General features: G+C 36.3%; 1 protein-coding gene across 2 annotated transcripts in view; it reads right to left on the reverse strand.

Annotated features, from left to right (window-relative positions):
- Lhfpl1 (LHFPL tetraspan subfamily member 1) overlaps positions 1 to 15,053 on the reverse strand; it is a 52,588-nt gene that overhangs the window by 16,406 nt on the left and 21,129 nt on the right. The window lies entirely within an intron of this gene.

Here is a 15,053-nt window from a genome sequence, read left to right on the forward strand (position 1 = left end):
TGTAGGTTTTAGGGCAAGCTTGTGATTAATGTTTGTTAATTTTTTTTGTTTTAAATATTTGATTGTTAGTCTCCTCTTTAATAGAGAAAAGAAGAAAAGCTGTCAGTTTCATAAACTGTTAACTGAATACCTGGTGAGTGAGAGAGAAAGTCAGTTAAGTAATTTCAGGGCAGGCACCTTGAAGTACTGGGACAGTAATAAGGCTAGAACACATGAGAATAAATATGTGCTCTCAAACTTTTGGTGGGCAAGGAGTTTTGGGATTCCTTTTGCAGTTGTAAGGTTTTGTCTTCAGAATTTTGTTTTCCCCATCCCTCCTCCAATCATTCATCCTCCCACCCCCCAAACGCACATGATCTCTTTCTCTCAGGAAGGAGGACAGATAAGGAGTACATACATAAGAAGTAGACATTCCAGAAGATCAGAAAGAGGTCCCAGGTAGAGTGAATATTATTTTAGAATATATAAAACACAAACATTTTTCTCTTTCCTCTGCTATCAGGTTTGGCAGGACAATTAAGACACCTTTATTAGTACAAGTCAAATATAGAAGCACTTTTAAATTTCCCATATATATCTATTTCACTGGAAACCTCTTCCAGAATGTCATCAAGTTTAGCCACCAGTATATTTAGTTTTACTCCACTTTTGCACTAAAAAAATTGACAGGGAACTGAGGGTGAAGATGGGCTTGGGGAGACAGGATGCAAAGCTGGGTATTTTCTATGGTATTTCAGACACTTGTTTCTTAAAACCAAAATGTATCTTTTAAAAAAATTCTCAAATGACTTAAGATACACCCTCACCAACGAAGGGGAAAAGCAGTCACTGCAGCCCATATGGGTCAGTGAAATAGGAGATTGGCTCCATTCACAGTCCTGCCTTTAATTTGCTGTGTGACCTTACATAAATTACTTTGTCTCTCCATGTCTCAGTTTCCTCATCATAAGAACAGAATTTTACCATCAACCATGCATGAATTTTTGAGAAACACATTAGATTATATTTATGAGAACATTTTGTAAATATGGTTCTTTAATAGATGATACAGACCTTACCTAAGAAGTGCTATTGATAACACAATGGTTGTATAAGCTTGCTTGAAAACAGATATATCTCATTACAAGTATTTACCCCTTTGAATTCTCAATGAGGCCTACTTGGTTGTCCCCTGTCCACAGGTCATTTGATATAAAGGAATTCTCTCATAGTTTATTAACTTAAAAGGATTTTTTAAAAGTATCATCAAAGCTGAATATGCATATTACAAATTCAGTTGAGTTCTCTGTTCAAGGCTCTTACTTGGAGTTCTCACATTTCTTTATAACAAAAGAAAACTTCCTTTACCTTATACCTCCTCTTGCTCAAGGATCTTGATTTTGTATCCATCTCTACTACAGGATCACTCCCATTAGCATTCAAATATTTGGCCATTTTAGTAAAAACTCCTCTTCATCTCACTGTTTTCTGCCCTCCTTCACAGTGAAAATATTTCTTCCTTTCTTTTTTTTCCCTTTTTGGTGCTGAGAATCAAACCCAAGGCCTCATGCATGCTAGACAACTGGTCTAACACTCAGCTACACCCTCAACCAGACAGCAAAACTTTTTGAAAGAATTGTCTACACCTGCTACCTTCATTTCCTCATCTCACATTATCTCCATTATCGAAACCTGTAAAATGGCTCTTCTAGGTCACCTTTGTGTGGACAACTCCAGGGGGCACTTCTCTATCCTCATCTAGCAACTTGTAGCATAAACATAATTGACTACACCCTGTTTGACATACTTTCTTTCTCAGCTTCTGTGACCTCATATCTTTTTCTTTTCATTTGTTCTAATTAGACACACGTGATAGTAGACTGCATTTTGACACATTGTACACAAAGGAGCACTACTTCTCCTTCCTCTGACTGAAGATGGTGCAGTCACACCAGGAAATCATACGGGTATAGGGTAATAATGTCCATCTCATTCCACCATCCTTCCCATCCCTACAGCCCTATCCCTTCCCTTACTCCCCTCTGCACAACCCAAAGCTCCTCCATTTCTCCCCACACACACAAACACACATATTATAGCTCAGCATCCACTTATCAGAGAAAACATTCGGCCTTTGGTTTTGGGGGTTGGCTTATTTCCCTTAGCATGATATTCTCCAGTTGCACCCACTTACCTGAAAATGATTTTCTTTTTATGTCTCTCCAGAAACTCCTGAGTGTCCTTAGTGGAAACCTCTACAGAGGAGCAGAGAAGCTAAGGGCACAGACTCTCAAGTCATGCTGTCTACTATGGTAGTCACTAGTCACACCAGGGCTCTTACATTTAAATTTTTTTAAAAAATTAAGTTAAATAAATTATATATTTATTTAACCAAGTTAAAATTCATAATTCAATCCCTCAGCCATCATCTACATTTCTATTGTTCAACAACAACATGTGGCTAGCAACACATTGGCCAGCAAGTCACAGAACATTTCCAACAATGCTGAGACTTCTGTGGAATGGTGCTGCCTCAGTCAGACTTTTAGGATTAGAACCTCAGCTCTACCATTCCACCAGCTGAATGAGCTTAGACAAATGACTGAAACTCTCTTGACTTTGATTTTACTTTCTGTAAAATGAGACTTCTGTGATTTGAATATGGTTTGTTCTCCAAAGGGTTCATATGCTAGAAGCTTATCCCCAGTGTGGCAGTGTTGAGGTGGTAGAACCTTCAATAAAGTGAGGCTTTGTGGAAGGTCATTAGGTCATGAGGCTCCACTCCGAGGAATGGACTAGTGCTGTTTCACAGGACAGTCTCAGGTCTCCCAATAATGGATTAGCTCCCAAAAGAGCAAGTTGTTATAAAAGAACAAGTCTGACTCCTTCCAACTCTTGCTTTCTGTTTACATGCATGACCCCACATAACATAACTAATTCTTTCTACTTTCTCCATCATGTTGTGATATAGACACTGACACTATGCTGTTTAAATTTTCCAGCCACCAGAATTATGACCAAGTAAATCTCTACTTTATACATTACCCAATGCCAGGTATTTTATTATCACAACACAAAAGGAACTAAGACAGAGGCTAATAATGATACTTCCCTTGTAGGTTGTTGCTAAGATGTGATGACTTCTTGTATATATAGTGAGTGCTATATAGGAGTTTGATATCATTGCCCAATTTTCACATGTTGGGGATTTCCTGTGACTTGGACTGATCTTTCTTCTATTCTCACTTAAATCATTTCCCTAGCTAAAATCCTCTGGACCTCTCTATATAAAGTCATCTTCTTCATCATAAGGTAAAGATAACAGCAACAGTTTTACTAGGTTCCTGTGAAGATTAAATGAGATGATACATTCAAAATACTTGAAAAATGCCTGATAGACATTATAATTATCACAATCATTCATTCCCATAACTTTTAAGTATTCTCTATGTAATAAGGACTCCAAATTTCCTTGGGACTCTTAAGTGACTTCCAGACTGCTTGCTTGACCTCCACTTGGATTCCTCCAACAGATATCTGAAAAATACTATCTAAACTAAGTTTCCTTCCTTCTCTTCCCATTCCCAGCCACAGTTGCTTCTCCTCTAGTCTTATTTCTTGATATCTCTTCTCTTATCCTCATTAACTTATCACCTTCTCTAATTGATTACACTTTTACAATATATAGTTGTCCCTTGGTATCCACAGGGGATTGGTTCCAGCAACCCCCTACCCACAGGTACCAAAATCCACAGATGCTCAAATCCCTTACATAAAATGTCAGTATTTGCATACAACTTGTGAACATCCTCCTGTATATTTTAAATCACCTGTAGATTACTTATGATACCTAATACAATGTAAATGCTCTGTAAAGGGTAGTATTATTTGAGGAATGATGACAAGAAAAATGTTTGTACATGTTCAGGACAGGTGAATTTTTTCCCCCAAATGTTTTCAATCCATGGTTCATTCAACGCACAAATGTAAAATCTTTGGATGTGGAACCCATGGATGTGGAGGGTCAACAGTATTTTGAATCAGTTTACTTTACTCAATTCCACTGCCCCCTGTACCTTCATCATCTCTATGCCTAGCCCATAGCTCTAGCCTCCCTTCTGCCTCCTATTTCCACTCTTTCCACTATTCCCATAGTTCCCACTACTTCACAATCCTAACAGAGGAATTTCCCTAAATTATAAATTATATGCCAAATACATTAGTATGAATTGGACATAACTTTCCTATGTTCATATATGAATACACAGTCAGTGAAACTCTATATCATGTACACCCACAAGAATGGTAAGTTATACTCCATGTATGTATAATATGTCAAAATACACTCTGCTGTCATGTATACCTAAAAAGGACAAATAAAAAAGAATAAAATAAATGTGATGCTTGGATTTTAGAATTCTGATCAATTTAATTGAAAGAAAAATCATATCCTATCTCTGTCCTTCTTAAAATCCAATGGCTTCCCATTGTAGTTAGGATAAAATACAAACCCATGTAAATTTTAGCTGATGCCTCTGCCTCTGAGAACATCACTCTTCTCCAGTGACACTGGCCTTACAGTTCCCCAACACAAAAAGTACTTGTCAACTTTAGGGCCTTGAAAGCACATTGGCTCCTTTGTGTGGAACTCTCTTCTTCTTGCACTTCTGGTTAAGGCTATCTACACTTTCGGTTTCTTTTACACCTCACCTTACAATTTTCCCCCAACTTAAGTTAGATGCTCCTCTATTATTCTCTCTCACATAACTCCATCTTTTCCTTCACAGCACTTATCAACATTGTAATTAGGAAACATGAGAAAAACCACCGTTTTGTTAACCATTGTGGTCCCTGTCTCTTCTACCTGAGTAGGAGCACCTGCCTGAGTTAGGAAACTCAGACTGTATGATTGTAACAAGTATTTTCCAGACCTCCGTTTTCTTGTCTTTAAACTGAGGAGGTTGGACCAAATTTATTCATTCAATAAATATTGCTTGAATATTAAGAAAGGATAGATGAAGTCTCTGCCAGCATAGAGCTTTAGGGAGATGGGCAATCAAATAATCAAACCAAAGAGTTGCAAATTGTGATTACTGCTACAAAGGAAACCAAAAAGACGCTGTGATAGAAAAATATGGTGGCAGGAGGAGCTTTGGGTTTGTGATATTTAAGAGGAAGAGTGATAAGGAAACAGTAAAATCCTAAATAATAACTAAGATCCACTTTATTCAGACATTCTATTTATACATGTGTAGCTAAATATGCCAAGCAGTAAAAAGGATGGAGTCAACTAATTTAAAATGACACCATTAATTTGTACTTTCAGTACAGGTATATGAGGGTTTTATTCTTCTTTGCAGGATAAAACAAGTAGATACAACCAAACTCATAAAGTTGTTTCAAGAATAAAATATGATAATAAATATAAAGTTCAGTGCATAATCACCATATTGAGTATATACATTTAAGACCTGTATAGTAATAGAAGGGAGATCATTATAGTAGAGCAAGCAAATCAGGGGGAGGCAAGAGAGGGGAAAGAGGACTAGGGAATAAGATTGATCAAATTATGTTATGTGCATGTTTGAATATGGCATAATGAATCCAACTATTATGTATAATTCACAAAAGATCTATAAATTCAAGACAATAATTATCTCTGTTGGAAAGGCAGGGAGATATAATTTGGGCAGTAAATACAAAGGGATTCAATCATATTAGTAAGGTATTACTTCTTAAGTTAACAACTGAGTGACATTAAGTAGCTACCTAATTAATGATAGGCACATGAATGTTCATTGTCTTAATTTTATCATTTAAAAATATTGTACAATAATTTTAAAGTAATTAACATGATTCCTATAAGTGCGTGATTAATAAATGATAGAAGTTATTAATGCATAAGGATCATGGCACCTAATAATGGTTAAGAGCTAGGCTATGGAGACTCCTGAACTTGTGTTCAAATCCTAATTCTGTCAAGTTCAAACTCTGTGCCCATGGACAAGTTAATAACCACCTTCTCAAATCTTTGTTCCTTATTTCCTCTCTTCCTGTCATTAAGGCTTAAGTGATATAATGCATGGAATATAGCAAATGCTCAAAAACATCTTGATTATTATTGTTAATATGTTTATTCTTTTCTATCTCAGGTACAGAAAAAAAAGAATGAAGAGAATAAAGTAGGTCTCTCATTTTCTGGCCCCTCCTTTTGCATTCCTCCTTATGTACATGAAGGAAGATGACAAATACCCAAATATCCTCTTAACAAGAAGCAGAGTGGGGTGCTCTGATTGTTATCCTGTCTGAGAGTTGTGGACTAGTTACTAGGAAGGATTCTGACTTCAAGATAATGCATGCTAAATCAAATCTCAGAAACATTCTGTTCAGTGTCCCCAGGATTCAAAATTAAAGTACACCCAGAAAAAAATGGATGAAAGTTTAAAAATGTTTAAGAATTGTAATTGTAAATTAGACAGTTATCTTTTAAGCTGCTTTAATTGAATATATTGTTTGAAATGACCAATGAAAAGGATATGATGCTTAATCTTTTTCATAATTATTGAAATGGAGATTAAAACAAGATACCAAAATGAAAAAAATAAAAAATGTTGCTTATCCCCCAAATCAAATAGTCTGAGGGACAATGGGCAATCTCACACTGGTGGTTGGAGAATAATTTGGTATAATCTCTTTGGAAGGCAATTCATTCATAGTAACCTTTGGAAATTTAAAATATATGTAACTGTTAACCCAATAATTTTACTTCTAGGAACTTATCCAGATATACTAGTATGCTAAGACATACACATAAGGTGTTTTACTGAAATATGTTTTGGAAAAGCCAATAACTGGAAGCAGCCTAAATGTGCATAAATAGAAGAGTGGTTTAAATTTATATAATTCAGTTATTCAACAAATATTCAGTGCCTACTACTTGGTACTGTTCAAGCAGGCACTAGGAAGACAGCAATAAACAGACAAAAATCCCTGCCCTCATGAAGCATATGCTATCTCTAAAATGTAAAAATGTGGCATACTTAAAATATAGCAGGAAGATCCATATATAGCTCTTCAAGAGATATGGGTAAGTGAAAAACTCAAAGTGCATAACAGTATAGATAGCTACGTAGCTAGATATTTAGGTGGGTACTATGATCCCTGTTGGAAACTCATATTTTTATATTTATTAAACATTCTGGAGGATACAAAAGAAACATAATGGTCCTTTGAGGGAATGGGGTTGAGGTCACGAAAAAGTCTGAATTTGCATTTTAAACTTTGATGTATGTGCTCTTTTATTTTGTAACATATGAGAACTGCTTTTGATTAAAATAACAGCCTTAAAATATGAAAAGAGAAAAAATAAAAATAACAGCCTTAAATATATAAAGAAATTTGGGCGTTTTTCTGGTTACTCATTGCTGTATAACAAACTACTCCAGAACATAGCAGCTTAAAACAACAATCATTTTATCATATCTAATGATTCTGTGGGCCAAAATTTTGCCAGGGCTCAACTGGGCAATTCATAGAGTTTAAGGCATTAACTGGGGTCATTCAGGGGTATTTTGACTGCTGGTATGGAGAGTCAGGACAGCTCCAATCATGTGTCTGTTGCCTTGGCAGGAATGGCTATAAAGGTGGACTCAGCTGAGCCTCCTCTGTCTTTAGGTGTCTGTAGAACTTTCTATGAGGTATCAAACAGAATGGCCAGACATTTCATATGATGGCTCAGAGCTCCAAGAAACTAAGACGGAAACTGCAAGTTCTGTAGAAGGTAGGCCTAGAACAAGCTTGACATCACAACTGCCATACTCTACTTAGCTAATTCGAATAAGTCTAAAACAGTTAGAGCATCACTAATCCAAAAATTTGAAAACCAACATGCTCCAGAATCCAAACTTTTTGACCACTGACATGATACAACAAGTGGAAAATTCTACCCCTGACCTTATGTGACAAGTCAGTCAAAATATAAGCACACTGAAAATATTGTAAAAAAAATTACTTTCAGGGTAAATATAAAAAGTGCATATAGAACATAGATGAATTTCATTTTTAGACTTGAGTTTCAACCTGGAGATATCTCATTATATACATGCAAACATTCCAAAATCAAGAAAAAATCAAAACACTTCTGTTTCCAAGAATTTCAGATAAGAGATTCTCAACCTGAATTCTAATTAGATTTAATTAGATTAAGTTAAAGTTGTTAAAGGCCAGCCCAGATCTGGTGACAGGGATGGGAGGAAGATTTGGTCTCTCTGTGAGAAAGAGTCAAAGACTTTGTAGCTATTTTTAATTCAATGCAGGCATCAAGATTAGTACCTTGATATAAATTATATATTTAATAATTCATATTAGGACTTAAACACATAGCATGTTACAGTTTGGATCTGGAATGTTCCTAAAAGGCTCATATACTTAAAGGCTTGGTCTCCATTGCACCACTGTCCACAGGTGAAGCTTTTAGGAAATAATTAGATCATGAGGCCTGTAACCTCATCAGTAGATCAAACCATTTGATGGGCAATAATTTGAATGGACTACTCAGAGGTGGTGAAAACTGTAAACAATAGGGCCTACTTAGAGGAAGTAGGTTACAGGGGTGCTGCCCTGGAAGGGTTTATCTTCTTCCTGGCCCTTCCCCATTCTTTCCAACTATTATAAGCTGAGCAGCTTTCCTCCACCAGGACCTTCTACCATGATTTTTTTCTGTCTTACTTCAGGCCAAAAACATTGGAACCAGCTGACCATGTACTGAAACCTCTCAAACCATGAGTCCAAAATAAATGCTTCTTCTTTTTTTTTTTATTTGCTAAAAATATTGTTTATTTATTTATTTATTTTTTGTTTATTGTTGGTTGTTCAAAACATTACATAGTTCTTGATATATCATCTTTCACACTTTGCTTCAAGTGGGTTATGAACTCCCATTTTTAGCCCATATACACATTGCAGAATCACATCAATTACACATCCATTGATTTACATATTGCCATACTAGTGACTCTCGTGTTCTGCTACCTTTCCTATCCTCTACTATCCCCCCTCCCCTCCCCTCACCTCCCCTCTTCTCTCTCTACCCCCTCTATTGACCTTCATTTCTCCCCCTTGTATTATTTTTCCCTTTCCCCTCATTTCCTCTTGTATGTTCTTTTGTATAACCCTGAGGGTCTCCTTCCATTTCCATGCAATTTCCCTTTTCTCTCCCTTTCCCTCCCACCTCTCATCTCTGTTTAATGTTAATCTTCTTCTCCTGCTCTTCGTCCCTACTCTGTTCTTAGTTACTGTCCTTATATCAAAGAAGACATTTGGCATTTGTTTTTTAGGGATTGGCTAGCTTCACTTAGCATAATCTGCTCTAGTACCATCCATTTCCCTGCAAATTCTATGATTTTGTCATTTTTTAATACAGAGTAATACTCCATTGTGTATAAATGCCACATTTTTTTAATCCATTCGTCTATTGAAGGGCATCTAGGTTGGTTCCACAGTCTTGCTATTGTGAATTGAGCTGCTATGAACATCGATGTAGCAATGTCCCTGTAGCATGCTCTTTTTAGGTCTTTAGGGAATAGACCAAGAAGGGGAATAGCTGGGTCAAATGGTGGTTCCATTCCCAGCTTTCCAAGAAATCTCCATACTGCTTTCCAAATTGGCTGCACCAATTTGCAGTCCCACCAGCAATGTACAAGTGTACCCTTTTCCCCACATCCTCGCCAGCACTTGTTGTTGTTTGACTTCATGATGGCTGCCAATCTTACTGGAGTGAGATGGTATCTTAGGGTGGTTTTGATTTGCATTTCTCTGATTGCTAGAGATGGTGAGCATTTTTTCATGTACTTGTTGATTGATTGTATGTCCTCCTCTGAGAAGTGTCTGTTCAGGTCCTTGGCCCATTTGTTGATTGGGTTGTTTGTTATCTTATTGTCTATTTTTTGGAGTTCTTTGTATACTCTGGATATTAGGGCTCTATCTGAAGTGTGAGGAGTAAAGATTTGTTCCCAGGATGTAGGCTCTCTATTTACCTCTCTTATTGTTTCTTTAGCTGAGAAAAAACTTTTTAGTTTGAGTAAGTCCCATTTGTTGATTCTAGTTATTAACTTTTGTGCTATGGGTGTTCTATTGAGGAATTTGGAGCCCGACCCCACAGTATGTAGATCGTAGACAACTTTTTCTTCTATCAGACGGCGCATCTCTGATTTGATATCAAGCTCCTTGATCCATTTTGAATTCACTTTTGTGCATGGCGAGAGAAAGGGATTCAGTTTCATTTTGTTGCATATGGATTTCCAGTTTTCCCAGCACCATTTGTTGAAGATGCTATCCTTCCTCCATTGCATGCTTTTAGCCCCTTTATCAAATATAAGGTAGTTGTAGTTTTGTGGATTGGTTTCTGTGTCCTCTATTCTGTACCATTGGTCCACCCGCCTGTTTTGGTACCAGTACCATGCTGTTTTTGTTACTATTGCTCTGTAGTATAGTTTGAAGTCTGGTATCGCTATACCGCCTGATTCACACTTCCTGCTTAGCATTGTTTTTGCTATTCTGGGTCTTTTATTTTTCCATATGAATTTCATGATTGCTTTCTCTATTTCTACAAGATATGCCATTGGGATTTTGATTGGCATTGCATTAAACCTATAGAGAACTTTTGGTAATATCGCCATTTTGATGATGTTAGTTCTGCCTATCCATGAACAGGGTATATTTTTCCATCTTCTAAGATCTTCTTCTATTTCTCTCTTTAGGGTTCTGTAGTCTTCATTGTATAAGTCTTTCACCTCTTTTGTTAGGTTGATTAATAAATGAATTCAGCAAAGTGGCAGGATATAAAATCAACACGCATAAATCAAAGGCATTCCTGTACATCAGCGACAAATCCTCTGAAATGGAAATGAGGACAACCACTCCATTCACAATATCTTCAAAAAAAAATAAAATACTTGGGAATCAACCTAATAAATGCTTCTTCTTCCAAGTTATTTTTCTGAGGTATTAGTCACAACAATGGAAAGCTGACTAACACAATTGGTTTAGTATAACTAGAATAGAAACACAGGGAGGCGTAGTTGACAACATGAATATGACCCCTTCAAACTGGAGGATGTAGGAAGTCTTATTAGAGTGTTTAGTGAGCTTTTCTGTCAATGTGATCAAAATACCTGAGAAGAATAACTTGAAGGGGCTGGGGTTGTAGCTCAGTGGTAGAGCGCTTGCCTCACATGTGGAAGGCACTGGGTTCGATCCTCAGCACCACATAAAAATAAAATAAAGGTATTGTGTCCATCTACAACTAAAATAAATTAAATTAAAGAATAACTTGAAGGATGTAAAATTAATTTTTGACTCATGGTTTCAGAGGTCTCAGTCCATATATGGCCAACTTCATTTCTCTGGGCCTAAGGTGAGGCAAAACATGATGGGGGAAGAGCGTGATGGAGGGAATCTGCTCCCCTCATGGCAGCCAGGAAGTAGAGAGAGGGATACCGGGGAAGAGGCCATGAGGGAGATCCATCCCTCCAGGGCACACCATGAGTGACCCACCTCCTCCAGCTACACCGTACCTACCTACAGCTACCACCCTGTCAATTTATTCAAACTAGGATGGACTGATTAGGTTACAGTTCTTGTGATCCAATCTCATCTCCTCTGAATGTTCTTACATCAACACAGGAGCTTTTGGGTGGACACCTGCATATTCAAACCATAACACAGAGTGTCAAGGTGAGAAATCTATTTTACTTCCTCTGACTGATTGATAATGCCTGTCTCTATTCTCCTTCTTAGTTCCTCATCTCTTTCAAGCAAGTCAGGTAAAGAGCTTTGTTCCTCTGGAAGGCACCATGTGTTTTTGGCTTTTTGCATCTCCCTTTTCCAAAATAAGGAACACATAATAGTGTATGGAGTCTACAGTAGAGTCAAAGTAAATGCTATCAGTTGATAATCTATTTCCTTGTACATTACTTTATTTTGTGTTTTTTTTTTTAAAAAGGCTGCCAGTTTCTTTGAGCCAAACATTGTACTGCCTTAGGTAGTTAATAATACAACTTTTATTATTCCATTCTAACAATGATACTGAAACCAATATTATTACTGATCACATTTTACAGAGAAGAAAACTGAGACACACAAAAAAAGCAACTTTACTCCCATAAAACAGCTTAAGTAGTATAACTTGGATACCAGTTAAGGTCCTTGATGCTAAGGCCTATGATTTTTCAGTTCAACATGCCGCCTTGTAAGGAAAAAGGAACACACTCAGGATAAGTTTCCCCTATCTTGGTCATCCAACCACACAATACCTAGGGTGTTTCAAGGATGCTTACACACTACCAGAATACCCAGAACATTAAAGAAATGTCTGGGGAGAAATACCATATTTTTCACTCTTGACATTCCCAAGCTTGGTTATTCCTAAGTATGGAATTACTAATGCACCATAAAAATTTATTTAATTCTATCCCTTGCTTTGTTGCTTCTTCTGGCACCTCCACTTTGCAAGAGAACAACGGTTACAATTGAAACTGTCATGTATGTTTTGGCAGTTTACCAGAAAAGAATCAAGGATGGCATGGGTTTTTACTCCTTTCAGCATTTATCAGAAATATGCTAATATAGGGGCATGGAATTGGAAACTCTAATCAGCAAATGAAGGTACTGGAGGGATGAAAGACACTTTGGAAGTTGAAAGAATTCAAAGATAGTCACCAAAGACTAAATCCTAATTGAGTCCTTCAATTTTTAGGAATTCACATAACAACATGGTATCCAGTCCATTGAGGAGAGGGGAGCTCATATTGTACAGTTCAGATTATAACTAATGAAGGAGAAAGTAATAGAGAGAGAAATGACACTAAAAAATCAAGTAAAAGAAGAAAGAGAAGGCTGTGATATAGCCCAGTGGTAGAGCACTTGCCTAGCATTCATTAATTCCTGGGTTTGATTCCCAGCACTGCAAAAACAAAAACCAAAACCAAACAAACAAATAAAAAAAAAGAAGAAAAAAAAGAAAAAGAACAATTTTGTCATAAACTTGATTGAAGGTATCAATGCTTAAGAGTAGTTAGTACTAACTACCAGGGTTAAGACAAAGATTTCTACTCTCACTAGTATTATTTAGCATTTTCCTAGGTGTTCTCTCCAGGACAATCAGGAGAGGAAAAGAAACAAAAAGCATCCAGAGTGGAGAGGAAGAAGGTAAACTTTCTCTATTCTCAAGTAATATGAGTTTCTATTTAAACAATATTAAGGAATACACCAAAAAATATTAGAATTAATAAAAGAGTTTAGTAAGGTAAACAATTTTAATTTCTATTCACTAAAAAAAAGCAATCTGGAAATAAAATTAAGAAAATAATTCTGTTAATTAGCCTGATTTAATCACTTTATGATGTACACCTGATTTATAACATCACATGGTACTCCATAAATATATGAAATTATTATTTGTCATTAAAAATTTAAAAAAAATTAAAATCCAATAAAATGTTTAGGAATAGATTTAACCAAAGACATGGAAACGTGTTCTGAAAACTGAAAAATATCATTAGAAGGAACTAAACACTGCCCAAATAAATGGAAAGTTATCTCATGTTCATGGATTGGAAAACTTAAATCAGAAAATAGCAATACTCTTCAAACTAAGGTACAGATTGAACACTAGCAAAATATCAGCTGGATTTTATGCAGAAATTGACAAGATTAACAAAAAATCCACATGGAAATCCAAAGGACCCAAAATAGCAAAAGAATTTTGAAAAAGAAGGATCACTCACACTTTCCAATTTCAGCACTTACAAAACTATGGTAATTAAGACAGTGTGGTACTAGCATAGGGATATAGATGGACATCATTGGAATAGAACCAAGAGTGAGATAATAAACCTCTATATTTATTGGTAATTGGTTTTCAACAAGGATACCAACACTATTCAATGAGGGTAAATAATAGACTTTTTAATAAATGAAAATGTATTTCCACATAAAAATATACACAAAGATATTAGTAGCAATACTATTTATAATAGCTAAAATGTGGGAAAACCCAAGTATGTTTAAATGAAGTGTGTTATAGTTACACCACAGATTTTTTAAATTTTTTGTGTCAGGGATTGAACTTGGGTATGCTTCACCACTGAGTCATGTCCCCAGCCCTTTTTATTTTTTTATTTTGTGACAGGGTCTTACTAAGTTGCTTAAGGCCTCACTAAATTGCTGAGGCTGGGTTTGAATTTATGATCCTCCTGCTCCATGCTTCTGAGTCACTGGGATTACGGGCATGTGCCACTGTGCCCAGCTATACATAGAATATTATTCATTCACGAAAAGAAATAGAGACACATGCTACAATATGGATTAATTTTGAAAACTTTACACTAAGTGAAAAAAAAGATATACAAAATACATTGTATGATTTCATTTAAATGAAATGTCCAGAATACATAAATCCATATTGATAGTGTTTGCCAGAGGATGGGGGCAGAGGGGAATGGGGACTGACTGCTAATTGATAAGGGGTTTTGTTTTGTGTTGATGAAAATGTTCTGGAATTGGATAGTGGTGATGGTTGCACAACCTTGGGAATATACTAAAAACCACTGATTACATACTTTAAGAGAGTGAATTTCATGGTATGTGAAATATACATCAATAAATCTATTATTTTTAATAAGTAGAATTATAAGTCCAATAACCAAGTAGGAAAAGTGGGCTAAATGTTCAGGTTCCCATAGCCCAACTAGCAGGACCAGTGGCTTGCTTCCAATTTCTTCAACCACTGCCCACAATATTTCATCATTCCTTCTCCTGTGGCAGAATTATTTTATTTACCAGTCAGCCCTGTCTTGTGTCAAGAACACTGAACATTCCAGCGTCCAAACTCGTCACATCTTCTGTACAACAATGCCCTCATATAATGTTTGTACAGAGAACCAATCCTTCCCAAACAGAGGTGAGACAAAACTTAGAACAGTCTGATGCAATAGAAAGAAAGGGAAGTATTAGAGCATAAATTCTGTGTGAGAGGGTGGTCTTGTTGTTCCCAAATCCTTTCCTATAACTGACAA

This window comes from Marmota monax, unplaced genomic scaffold, assembly GCF_021218885.2.
Source record: "Marmota monax isolate L192 unplaced genomic scaffold, Marmota_monax_Labrador192_F-V1.1 WCK01_AAM20220418_F8-fsc00050, whole genome shotgun sequence".
In the NCBI taxonomy this organism is placed as follows: domain Eukaryota; kingdom Metazoa; phylum Chordata; class Mammalia; order Rodentia; family Sciuridae; genus Marmota; species Marmota monax.